We start from the raw sequence: 11427 nt of genomic DNA on the forward strand, positions 1-11427 counted from the left end.
CTAGACATTAATGAATAATTTGGAAGGTGACCTGATTAAAACTTAAAAATTTAAAATGCATTGCATGAGAAGACTGAAAGATGGGGCCCGGGGGACATGAGTGTAGTAGGAGCATGAGGCGTGAGGCGTGGGCTTTTGTGACAGTGCATGGGCATGGAATGACTTAAGCTTGGGTTTAAAGCGTGAATCTTGAAGAAAAGCTGTGACTGACTCTCATTACCTTTTTCATATCCATTTCTTTATTTATTTATATACCTCTAAATAGTGCACATTTACCTGCACTACAAATCGGTTTATTTTTATATTTTTTTTAATAATGAGGAAGGAGAAAAGGATATATCAAAATCAATCACACCACGACCAGAGTTTGTCTAGAAATAAAGAAAAAGAAAAGTAAATCTCTTGTTATTTCCTAAATCAACTATGAAGTCTCTCACAACAATTTTTTATTTACTTATGAAGTTTAGCAAAATGACCAAGATAACTTTGAGCAATCTAACAATTTTGATATCTCAACTCTTTATAAGGGAGTAGTGGCAACTCACCAACATAAACATAACAAATATTATTCTAATTAAAGTTCGGTGGTTGTCGCAAATGATGGACTTAAATAATATAAATCTATATCCTATATAATTTAAGATTACAACGAGTGATGCCAATTTGAGATGGCAATTCTCCCAGGAATTAGAAGACTAAAATGTTTGGAGCAATTTTTTGTAATATTTCATATCCCTTAACTAGATATTACAATCAATTAAATATGCAAGTTAAGCTAAAATTAGGAACTGGTAGCTGGTCATGGACCTTAGGGATGATACTCTAACGTGATGTTAAATGAATGCAATTGATGCTAAAATGCTGGAGACTTCTTCCACCTTTGACTCATCCGTCATTGCTTGCGTTCATAATCCAATAATCTTGCGGGTTTCTTTGATGTCCGTTTGGATCTGCTATCATTCACAATTGGGTTGTTTATTGTTGGACTTATATGCTCCACCGATGGGCTTGTATCAACTGTCCTGTCCTTTGCAATCAGCTCGTCCTCGAGTTGTAATGCATAGACATCACTTATACAGAATTCTAGGAAGCGTAGTCGGATTTCCTCATAGTTTTCCCATGTTGATTCTTCTAAATTGGTGTTCTCTCACGTAACAAGGATGAGTTTCTTGATCGGTTTTCTGATGTTTGAGGATAGAGGTTGGAGTGGTAGTTGCAGCTGTATTGCATGCACTCGGTGGAAGAGGAACCGGTATCAACATGCCATGTGCTTGTCGAAGTAGTGAAATGTGAAAGACTGGATGAATGTGAGAGTCAGGTGGTAATTCCAGTCGATACGTTACTTGACCAATGCGCTCCAACATTTTGAAGGGGCCACATAAACATTTATTGAGATTTTTTGTATCACAGGATTGTACTGACTTTTATCGGTAGTCCTGTAGGCGGAGATAAACCATATCACCGACATCAAACCTTTTATCCGAGCGGTGTGAGTTAGCCAATACCGTCATACGTTGTTGAGCTCTCTTGAGGTTGTCCTTGAGTAAGGTTTTGAGATGTTGCTGTTCTTGTAAGGTGGCATCGATGGATATTGTGGTGGAACTACCGGGTTGGTACATGTTCAATTCAAGAACTGGACGCCCATAGAGAGCTTAGAAGGGCAACATTTTGATGGAACTGTGGAATGACGTATTGTACCAAAATTTCACAAGGTGTAAGAATTTATTCCATGTTCGTGGTATGTCACTAGAAAATGATCGGAGATAGTTTTGAAGGCATATATTGACCACCTCGGTTTGTCCACCAGATTGTGGGTGGTAGGCGGTCGAATATCGCAACTTGGTGCCCATAAGTTTGAAGAATGCTTTCCAAATGGAGCTTAGAAAAATCAGATCTCTATCGGAGACAATGTTGCTGGGAATTCCATGAAGGCGGTAGATGTGTTGCATGAAGAGGTTCAACAAAGAAACAACATCACAGGTTCTCCAAGATAGATCTGAGGGATGGGTATCATCAGGTCAGAGTGAGAGATGAGGACGCGGAGAAGAACGTGTTTCGGACTCGTTATGGGCATTACAAGTTCATGGTGATGCCATTCGGGCTCACCAATGAGCCTGCATTATTCATGGATTTGATGAATCGGGTATGTAGGTCGATGCTCGATCGTTCCGTTATTGTGTTTTGATGATATCTTGGTGTATTCCAAGACCAAAGAGCAGCATGAGGAGCATCTTCGAGAGCTTCTGGGGGTTTTGAGGCGAGAACAACTTTATGCTAAGTTCTCGAAATGAGAGTTTTGGTTACAAGAGGTCTAGTTCTTAAGGAACCTCATTAACCAGGATAGGATTTTGGCCGATCCGTCCAAGATCAAGGCCATGATGCAGTGGGAAGTTCCGAAATATCCTTCGGATATCAAGAATTTCTTGGTTTTGGCAGGGTACTATCGAAAATTCATTCATGATTTCTCCAAGATTGCGGTACCCTTCACTCGTCTGACAAGGAAGGGGTGGATTTCTGATGGGGCCCTAAGCAGCAGACGACATTTGAGACACTTCGGCAGAGGCTATGTGAGGCCCCGGTATTGACCATCCCAGAGGGAATTACGGATGTAAGTCCCTAATTTGCCCGTGTATCAGTCAGATCCGTTTGATGGTGCGGAATCCCAATCAAATGGATGATGTCAGATCAAATAGAAGAGAAGCAGAAGAAGAAGAAGATGATGAATCTCAATGTATTAATGAATAGAATGATGATCCGGATATAAGAGATTCACACACACTAACACACAATAGTTCTTCTCTCTCTCTGGCCGTAAACTCTCTTCGTTTTCATCAAACTCTACTCCTCACCCTAACACCTATATATATACAAGGGGAACATGGGCCGGATAACATGGGCCGTAAATGGGTTTACGGCCTTAAGGTGTTTACGGCCGTAAACTCAACCGTAAACATGACCGTAAACTCCAGAAATATTACAGAAAAATATAATTGCCCAGAAAAGCAAAGTATAAACCATATTTTGACCCAACAGCGGATTTTGTGGTATTCAGTGATGCGTCCGTTAATGGTTTGGGGGGGGGGGGGGGTCCTCATGCAGAGACGATGGGTGATAGTTTATGCTTTACAGCAGTTGAAGTCGTACGAGACACGATACCCCACGCATGTTTTGGAGTTGGGGGCAGTGGTTTTCGCCCTTAAGATTTGGAGGCATTATATTTATGGAGTCTGTTGTACTATCTACACGAATCACAAGAGTCTGAGGCATATTATGGATCACCCAAACCTAAACATGTGGCAGCGTAGGTGGCTGGACGTAGTTAAGGATTATGACTGCGAGATCCTTTACCATCTGTGTAAAGCGAATGTAGTGGCGGATGCCTTGAGCCACAAGTTAGTTGGGTCTTCAGAAGGTGTATCATGTATGAGGATATTAGTGGATTTCCCGCTTTTAGGATTGATTAGGTAGGCTCAGGCCGAGGGTGTTCGAGAAGAGAACTGGAAGAAAAAGAGGATCAGGGGTGAGGTTATCAGAATTTTCTCACATAGTTGTGGGTTATTGACCGAATGTGGTCGGTTCTGGGTTTCGATGTCTGGTGGGATCGGAGAGATTGTCTTGTAGGAGGCTCATAAGTCTCGATTTTCTATTCATCCAGGGGCCACCAAGATGTACTGGGATTTGAGATTGAGTTACTAGTGGCCTTGTATGAAGAGAGAGTTAGCTTTTTATGCATTTAATTGATGTATTTTTTTATGCATTTGGTATGTGGAGAGATGCATGACATGCGATGGTCAAAGTTGAGCATCAGAGGCCGCATGGTAAACTTCAAGCTCTGGAGGTTCACATGTGGAAATGGGAGCAAATTTCAATGGATTTTATCACCAACTTGTCGATGAAGGCAAAGGGTTTTGATGCGATCTGGATCATCATGGATCTACTGACCAAGAGTGCCCACTTTCTGGCGATTCGGGAGATCTCTTCGGCTAAGAAGTTGGTCGATGTTTATGTTCGCGAGATTGTTGCTTGCCATAGAGTTCCAATCTCAATTGTTTCAGACCGTGATGTTCGGTTCACCTCCCGTTTTTTGGCAGAAGTTCCATGAAGAACTGGGCACGAGGTTACACTTCAGCAGTGCTTATCATCCGCAAACCAACGACCAGAGTGAGCAGACGATACAGACCCTTGAGGATATGTTGTCGGCATGTGTTATCAATTTCGGTGGGAGCTGGGACTCCTACATGCCTCTTGCGGAGTTTTCCTACAACAACGGTTATCACTCCAATATTGGTTCTCCGCCTTTCGAGCTCTTGTATGGGCGGAAATGTCGTACCCCGGTTTTTTGGGGCAAATTTGGTCATTAGTTTATGGGGAAGACTGAAGTGCTTCTTTAGACCACGGAGTTGATTCAACATATCAAACAGAGACTGCATCCCGTTCGGAGTTGGCAGAAGAGCTATGCCGACCGACGCCAATCCGAGTTGGAGTTTCAGGTCGGCAATATGAGATTACTGAAGGTCTCACCTCGGAAAAGTGAGATATACTTCAGGAATAGAGGGAAGTTGGGTCCCCGGTATATTGGACATTTACAAGTGATTTCCAGGGTTGGCAAGGTTGCCTATACGTTGGATCTTCATGAGGAGCTCAGTCGAATTCACAATACTTTGCATGTTTCGTAGTTGAGAAAGTGTGTGTTGGATGATGAGGTCATGGTTTCCTTGGGCGATATTCAAGTTGATGAGCACTTGAACTATATTGAGAGGCCGATGGCCATTTTTGAGAGAAAGATGAAAGTTATGCGCAACAAGGAGATACCTTTGGTAAGGTACAGTGGCAGCATCGGAGAGGCTCTGAGTGGACCTGGGAGCTGGAGGCTGTGATGCGGGAGCATTATCCTGGGTTATTCATCGCAACCGACTTCGAGGATGAATTATAGATCAAGTGGGGGAGAATTGTAAGATCCATTTTAGGTAAGGGATTGTAACACCCATAAAAATTGATCCAAATTAAAACATTTTAATTCATTCAAAAACCATTAAGTTCATACACCTTGTTTTCAAAATACATTAAACATCAGAGTATCCCCTAGAACCATATCACAAAAATCATAAAACATGAGGAGCGGTACAATTACGGTTCACCTTGCCACGATCTCCTGAAGTACCTGAAACAATACACTAAACTGTAAACCCGAAAGCTTAGTGAGTTACCCCCAGAATACCAACCAAACATAAACATGCCCATAACATATCACAAATAGAACATCCATGCACATCGGGTCTACTGTGTGACTGGTCTACCCGCACCGGGCCTTCAGTCCACCTGGTCCACCCTCCGAGTCTAGCCATGTACATCGAGTCTACAGTGGGATTGTTCCGTCCGCTCTGGGCCTTCAAACCATACCGGACCTTCAGTCGGCCTAGTCCACTCTCTGAGCCTCGGCATGTCTGGTCCGCCCTCTTGGGGCCTTCAGCCTATCCGGACCGCTCGCTGGGCCTTCGGAATATCCGGTCCGCCCTGGGTATGTTGGCCTACAACACAAAGCAGGACCCGCCTCAATCCAACCCCTGTCAAACAACCATGTGCACATAAAACAATTAATCACCTAACAAATCCTTAACCAGACAACCAGTCTAATAGATCACATAGCATATCAACATCCTAACCAGGATTCCGACCTAACTGGTCACTAGCATAACATTACCCTGTATACCGGGTACCGACCTTAACCAGGTCACTAATATAACACTACCCTATTACCGAGTACCGACCTTAACCATGTCACTAACATAACATCATCCTAAATATCAGGATGCAGATCTAGCAAAGCAATAACATAAGAAACAATACCCGAATTTCCATCCGATAAAGGGCCGGCCTTGGTGCCGTAGACCCTATCGATATAGTGAGGATAAGTCACCTGCAATTGCTGACTGAAGAGATAAGACCAAGCTGCTACGACCACCGACATGAACTTCACCACAGAACACTCTAAGATGTGCCCAAACTGATGTAGATCCCAGATCTACACAATCCCCTTGATGCTAGCCTCTAATTTCTCAAGCTCCTTCCACCAAATTCCTCTTCCAAGCTCCAATCTCCTCAACAATGAAGTCTCACACGAAAATTAGGGTTTCTGGATCTCAAAAGGGTAGCAAAGAGGCTGAGGGTGGGTTATAATGTGCTTTATATAGGGGACAACCCCTGGGATTAGGGTTTTCTCTCTTCAGCACCAACTCGTCGAGTCCAAGCCGCCGACTCGGCGAGTTGGCCATTTAACCCACAACAGATTCCCGCTTCGACTCGGCGAGTAAGCATGCCTACTCGTCGAGTCCCTTTCCTTAATTTACACTTTAAGTCCTTCAATAGCAGCTCTGGAATTTGGGGTGTTACAACTCTCCCCCACTTAAATTAGGCTTCGTCCTCGAAGCCTACTGCAATATACGTTTCAGAACAAACCCCTTGCACTGCAGACTCCGATTTCTTAATCAACTCATGCTCTTACAAACCCTACTTCTGCATCTCTCTTAAAATGGCTTATTCTCACGTGGCATCCTTGCCATTACTCCAAGCCGAACATCGGCCTTTCAACTCAATAACACTACATATTAACCACATATCACCCGATGATACCATCCCTTCAAATCAGGAACACACCTTCGTGTCCTGCGAACGCTAGATACCACAAACACCCATTGAGCTCTGCCAAGACACTAATCCATCTTCCTTCACACAAAATTGGCGATAACCCTGATAACATGCAACCTGGAACAAATCATGTTCCGCCCTCTGGTTCTATCCCTTACCTTTCTAACAGGATACTGCATCCCTCAGCTCCCATAACCCATCAACAAAACATATCGTGTAACCACTCGTACCTGGCCCAATCAGCCTTGGGATGGAATACCAAACACACCAGGTCCAATCAATCATAGGGTCTGGTCATCCTCATGATGAAATACCCCAGATTGGAATACCTTGACATACATAACCGAAACCTACAACCATACTCGGAACTAAGGACCTTGTCCTTGCGTCACCCTCGAACCCTTCGGTTCGACAAAATGGAGTGCAACCCACTCACACCTCCCTATCACGATCCCTATTCCTTGACCCCCGACTGTAATATCCTTATAAAGTCATCAGCACCGGTCCAGACTACTCTCGAGTCTGTTAACCTGATGTCCCACCTTTCTCTGTCCTAATCTCCAATCTGGAACCACTATCCTCCTTCTCTTCCAAGGAGACTGAAAACATGCATGTGCATCATCCAACGTTGCCACAACCTCAACAGGCATCCAACCCGTATGTGCTTCCATATATCTGCTACAAACCCAGTGCTTATTACCAATAACTAAAGCACTTTCGATCATTCATTTACTCTGTTTCCTTCCTTTCAGAGGACCCACTCTCCTTCCGGAGCTACATGCCTTTCCTTTCCAGGAAGTCTACTCAACAACCCTTACCACACCTATAAGTGCCACTAAGCTAAACTCCGCTCTAGACTATCCATGTAGAGCAACTGCTATTCTCGAACTCCCATATACTCCGAATCCGATCACATAACTAACTAGGCCCACACACGGCCTCCAGCCAACTCCATCATCATGATCAATACTTGGGGCCAGACCATATCGAGTACTATTTCATGGCGACATATACACTCATTCTCCTAATATCGATCCACTAACACATATAGAGTCTTCAGCATGAGTGGACCGCCTTTCCAGGCCTTCAGCCTATCTGGACCACTCTCAGAACCTTCAGCATGTCTGGACCGCCCTCCTGGGCCTTCAGCCTGTCTGGACCGTTCCCCGATCCTTTGTGTGACATCCTTATTTTCACGGGCAAAAAAAACCAATTTTGTTTATGCTTTATAAAAATCAGGGTATCTCTTTTAATAGAAAGGTTGAGGAATTTGTTCCCAGTGAAACATGATAAATACGTTATCAAAGCATTTCCAAAGAAAATCATTTATATTCATTTTAAATTTGGGATGTCATTGTCAATAAAGAAACATAAGCATAAACAGAACTTACATTCATTATCACTAGTGATTTATATCTCCTTAATCTCTCAGTGTAATGTGACTTCATATCGACACTTGTGATATAAATAAACTGAGTTGGTCAGGTTGGGAAACCTGGTGAGTACATAGGGTTTTCAACCCACAATAATATAATTATTATGTTTAAACAATCAAGCAATCAACCTAATTATCCATCCCCACTATCTTCTTTACTCTTAAGGATCTATCCTAAGAGTCATCTATCCTGCATTCGTTTATTCCGAAGTCCCTTGCTTCCAGGGTTATAGGACTGACACTAAATCCATAGCTGCCAATGCTCGTTCGTAAAGAACTAATTCTATAGCTGCTATAGTTTATTCATTGGGTACTAAATCCATAGCTACCAGTGTTTATCTAGTAGGTACTAAGTCCATAGCTACCAATTCCTAACAGGTACTAAGTCCATAGCTACCAGTGCTTGTCCAATAGGCACTAAGTCCATAGCTGCCGATGTTATTTATTAGGCACTAAGTCTATAGCTGCCTATGTTTACTCATATCATCTTTTATCTCTCATCATTCATCTACCCATATCATACCCAACATATTTGTATATATAAAATACGTATACAGTTTAAATCATTTGATACATGTATAAAACGTTCATCCACCATAGACAGAAAGTATTAAGATAATATGCACACATAGCACGTGGTTTATAATACTTCATATCTATGTGTAAGATGAAAGTGACTATGCACTCACTTGATACGGTGGTGACTCGGTACTCGGACAACACTTCGTTACTCTTAAAACAATTTCCCTTGACAAAACCTAGTATCATTGCCACTAGGGTTTAGTTTAGTATTTACCGAGACTAATTTAATAGTCTAGCTGTTATTATTATTATATAAGCGTTAAACAACACTATATAACTCATAATAATAGCCCAAATAATTGTTTTAAGGTCCTAATAATGTTGCTATAATATTAGAAGCTATATTAAAAATAGCGTAGGCGTAGCTCACTTACAGCGGGTTTTATCGAAAATCGGGCTTCGCTTAGAGCAGCGTTTCGAAACCGAAAGACCCTTTTTCTCAGGACTCTGGGAGCCTCGGGGCTTCCCTCGGGTGCTAGGGGTTTTACCTGGGGTTTTAGGGGGTTAGGACACTTAGAGAGAGAAAGTGTTTAGAGAGAGAAGTGGAAAATAGGTGAAGAATGAGGCTGCCTTCGGTTCCCTTTTATAGGCCTCAGCCTTCGGTCTATGTTGGGCGTCCAACAGCGCTACATTGGGCGTAGCTCGAATAAGCTTGCCAGCCTCGCATGAGTTGGCTCGCACCTGCATCGGATGGATAAGAAGCGAAGGTACGCTGGGTGTACCAACCTCGTATGTGGCGCGTAATAGCGAGGGTTACGTGGTGTGATCCGAAGCGCGTTTCTTCATCAGCAATGGGTGGCCCAGATGCTGCCACGTCACCAGCTCCTCACCAAGCTTCGCAAATTCGACTACAATCTTTAAAAATTCGTAACTTATGCAAATGAGCTCCGTTTTCTATGTTCTTTATATTCACGCGAAGGCGGGAGCGTACTCTACAACTTTCGTTTAGACTTCGTCGGCGAATCTTAACTCTATTTTAAAAGTTATATTTTTAACAGGCCGAGACAGGATTCGTCCGTTAAAAATTCATAACTTCTTAATCTGACGTCTGCTTTCGTATGTCTTTTTATCGTTACACTACAAATAATGAGATCTTCGATTCTTGTTTAGGTTGTCTCGGCTAAAAACCGCTCGATCTAATATTCGAATTTCGGGCTGTACACCGTTAAGCCAAAACATCGAAAAACCATAACTTCCTCATACGAAGTCAGATTTGGGCGTTCTTTTTATGAAAACTCTCGGTTTAACATATTCAATGACTTTCATTTAGATCACTAAGGATAAATATTGCTCTATCGTAAATTCACTATTTACGCTTCCCAGTGTCATGCTGGTTTCGTCTCGAAACTTCGACGGGCCATAACTTCTTCGTTATAACTCGGATTTCGGCAATCTTTATATGTACGGAAAGTCATTTTCGACACTTATTGCCTCTACATTGACTAGCCTGGATCTGCGGGCGTTACACTTCGGCCTGACTGGTACGCCTCCCAGCCTTTAGTCTATCCGGACCGCTCAAAACTATCGTACGTCACCGTGAACCATCCTTCCCGGGAATCTCTCCCATGCAGTCTGTTCTAGCCCTCTTGGGGTTTCGAATTCCAGTTCCGTTCCCGGAATCCTTTCCATGGCCTAAACCCAGGCCTCACATCGACCAACCACCTTTCCTAAAACCATGGTTTGTTCCCTTCCCCACTTGTCTATCACTTGCTCCAATCATGCCACCCTCTCGGCTAACAACACTGATAAATCTAAGCAGCTAACCAACACTGGATACTTGTTGTTTTACCGAAGAATTTTCCAATTCTCCCCACTTAGTGTACCAACTACTAACTTCCGCTGACAAACCGACATAGCTCGATCGACCTTACTTGATAAAGTTCCCCCTCTTTTCCCGGAACTAAATCCCTGCGGAGTGAACAACCTCCATAGAATACTCTCCCGACATCGCACATCCCGAACTTCAAGGAAGTTCGAATCCCAACTGAACACTTCTCGCATCGCAGTTGCTATTCCAAGCAACAAGATCATATACCTTATCTTTCGACCAAGAATCCTCCTGAACGCTATCCAACTACAACTCCTAACTACTAAGATCCCCAATCATACTATGAATCATGAGAAAAAGGCGAACAAATTTACAATACCACATAATCAGCAAGTAACAAGATATCAAAATGGAAACATACCCGCAGCTGCACCCAGCTCTGCCCTGACCTCCTCTGTTGTAAGCTGGAATGCGCGTCCATGAGCCCTTGGAGGCTCCACTCCACCCTGACCTCCACCCGTAGTCCTCAAAGTGTCTGGTGCTGGAGCCTGCACCAGTCTTGCAACAAGCTGTGGACGGTTGACACTCAAGTGTCCAACTTGATTACAATGATAACTGATCCTCATATCCTGAGTCGGGACCGATGGACGGCAATCCCTTGCATAATTCCCCTCTTTCCCACACTTGCGACACGCACCAACAGACCTACAAACTCTGACATGACCCTTCTGACACTTCTCACAAGTGCGGCTGCTCTGACCTCCAACCCTAGAGTCAACGGTTTTGGACCGTTTCGGCGCCGGATGTGACTGCACCGGGGCCTGCCTCTGCTCTTGTAACTGCAACTCCATCTCTAAGTCCCGCCGCCTGGCGGCCTCTTGCAGCTCTAACAAGGTATCACACCTCTGCGTGGACACAAACTGCATGATGTCCCTCTTGAGCATACTTAGATATCAGGACATTTGAGCCTACTTTGAAGCAAACTCCGGGTAAAACA

This window comes from Lactuca sativa, chromosome 4 (assembly GCF_002870075.4).
Source record: "Lactuca sativa cultivar Salinas chromosome 4, Lsat_Salinas_v11, whole genome shotgun sequence".
Classification (NCBI taxonomy): domain Eukaryota; kingdom Viridiplantae; phylum Streptophyta; class Magnoliopsida; order Asterales; family Asteraceae; genus Lactuca; species Lactuca sativa.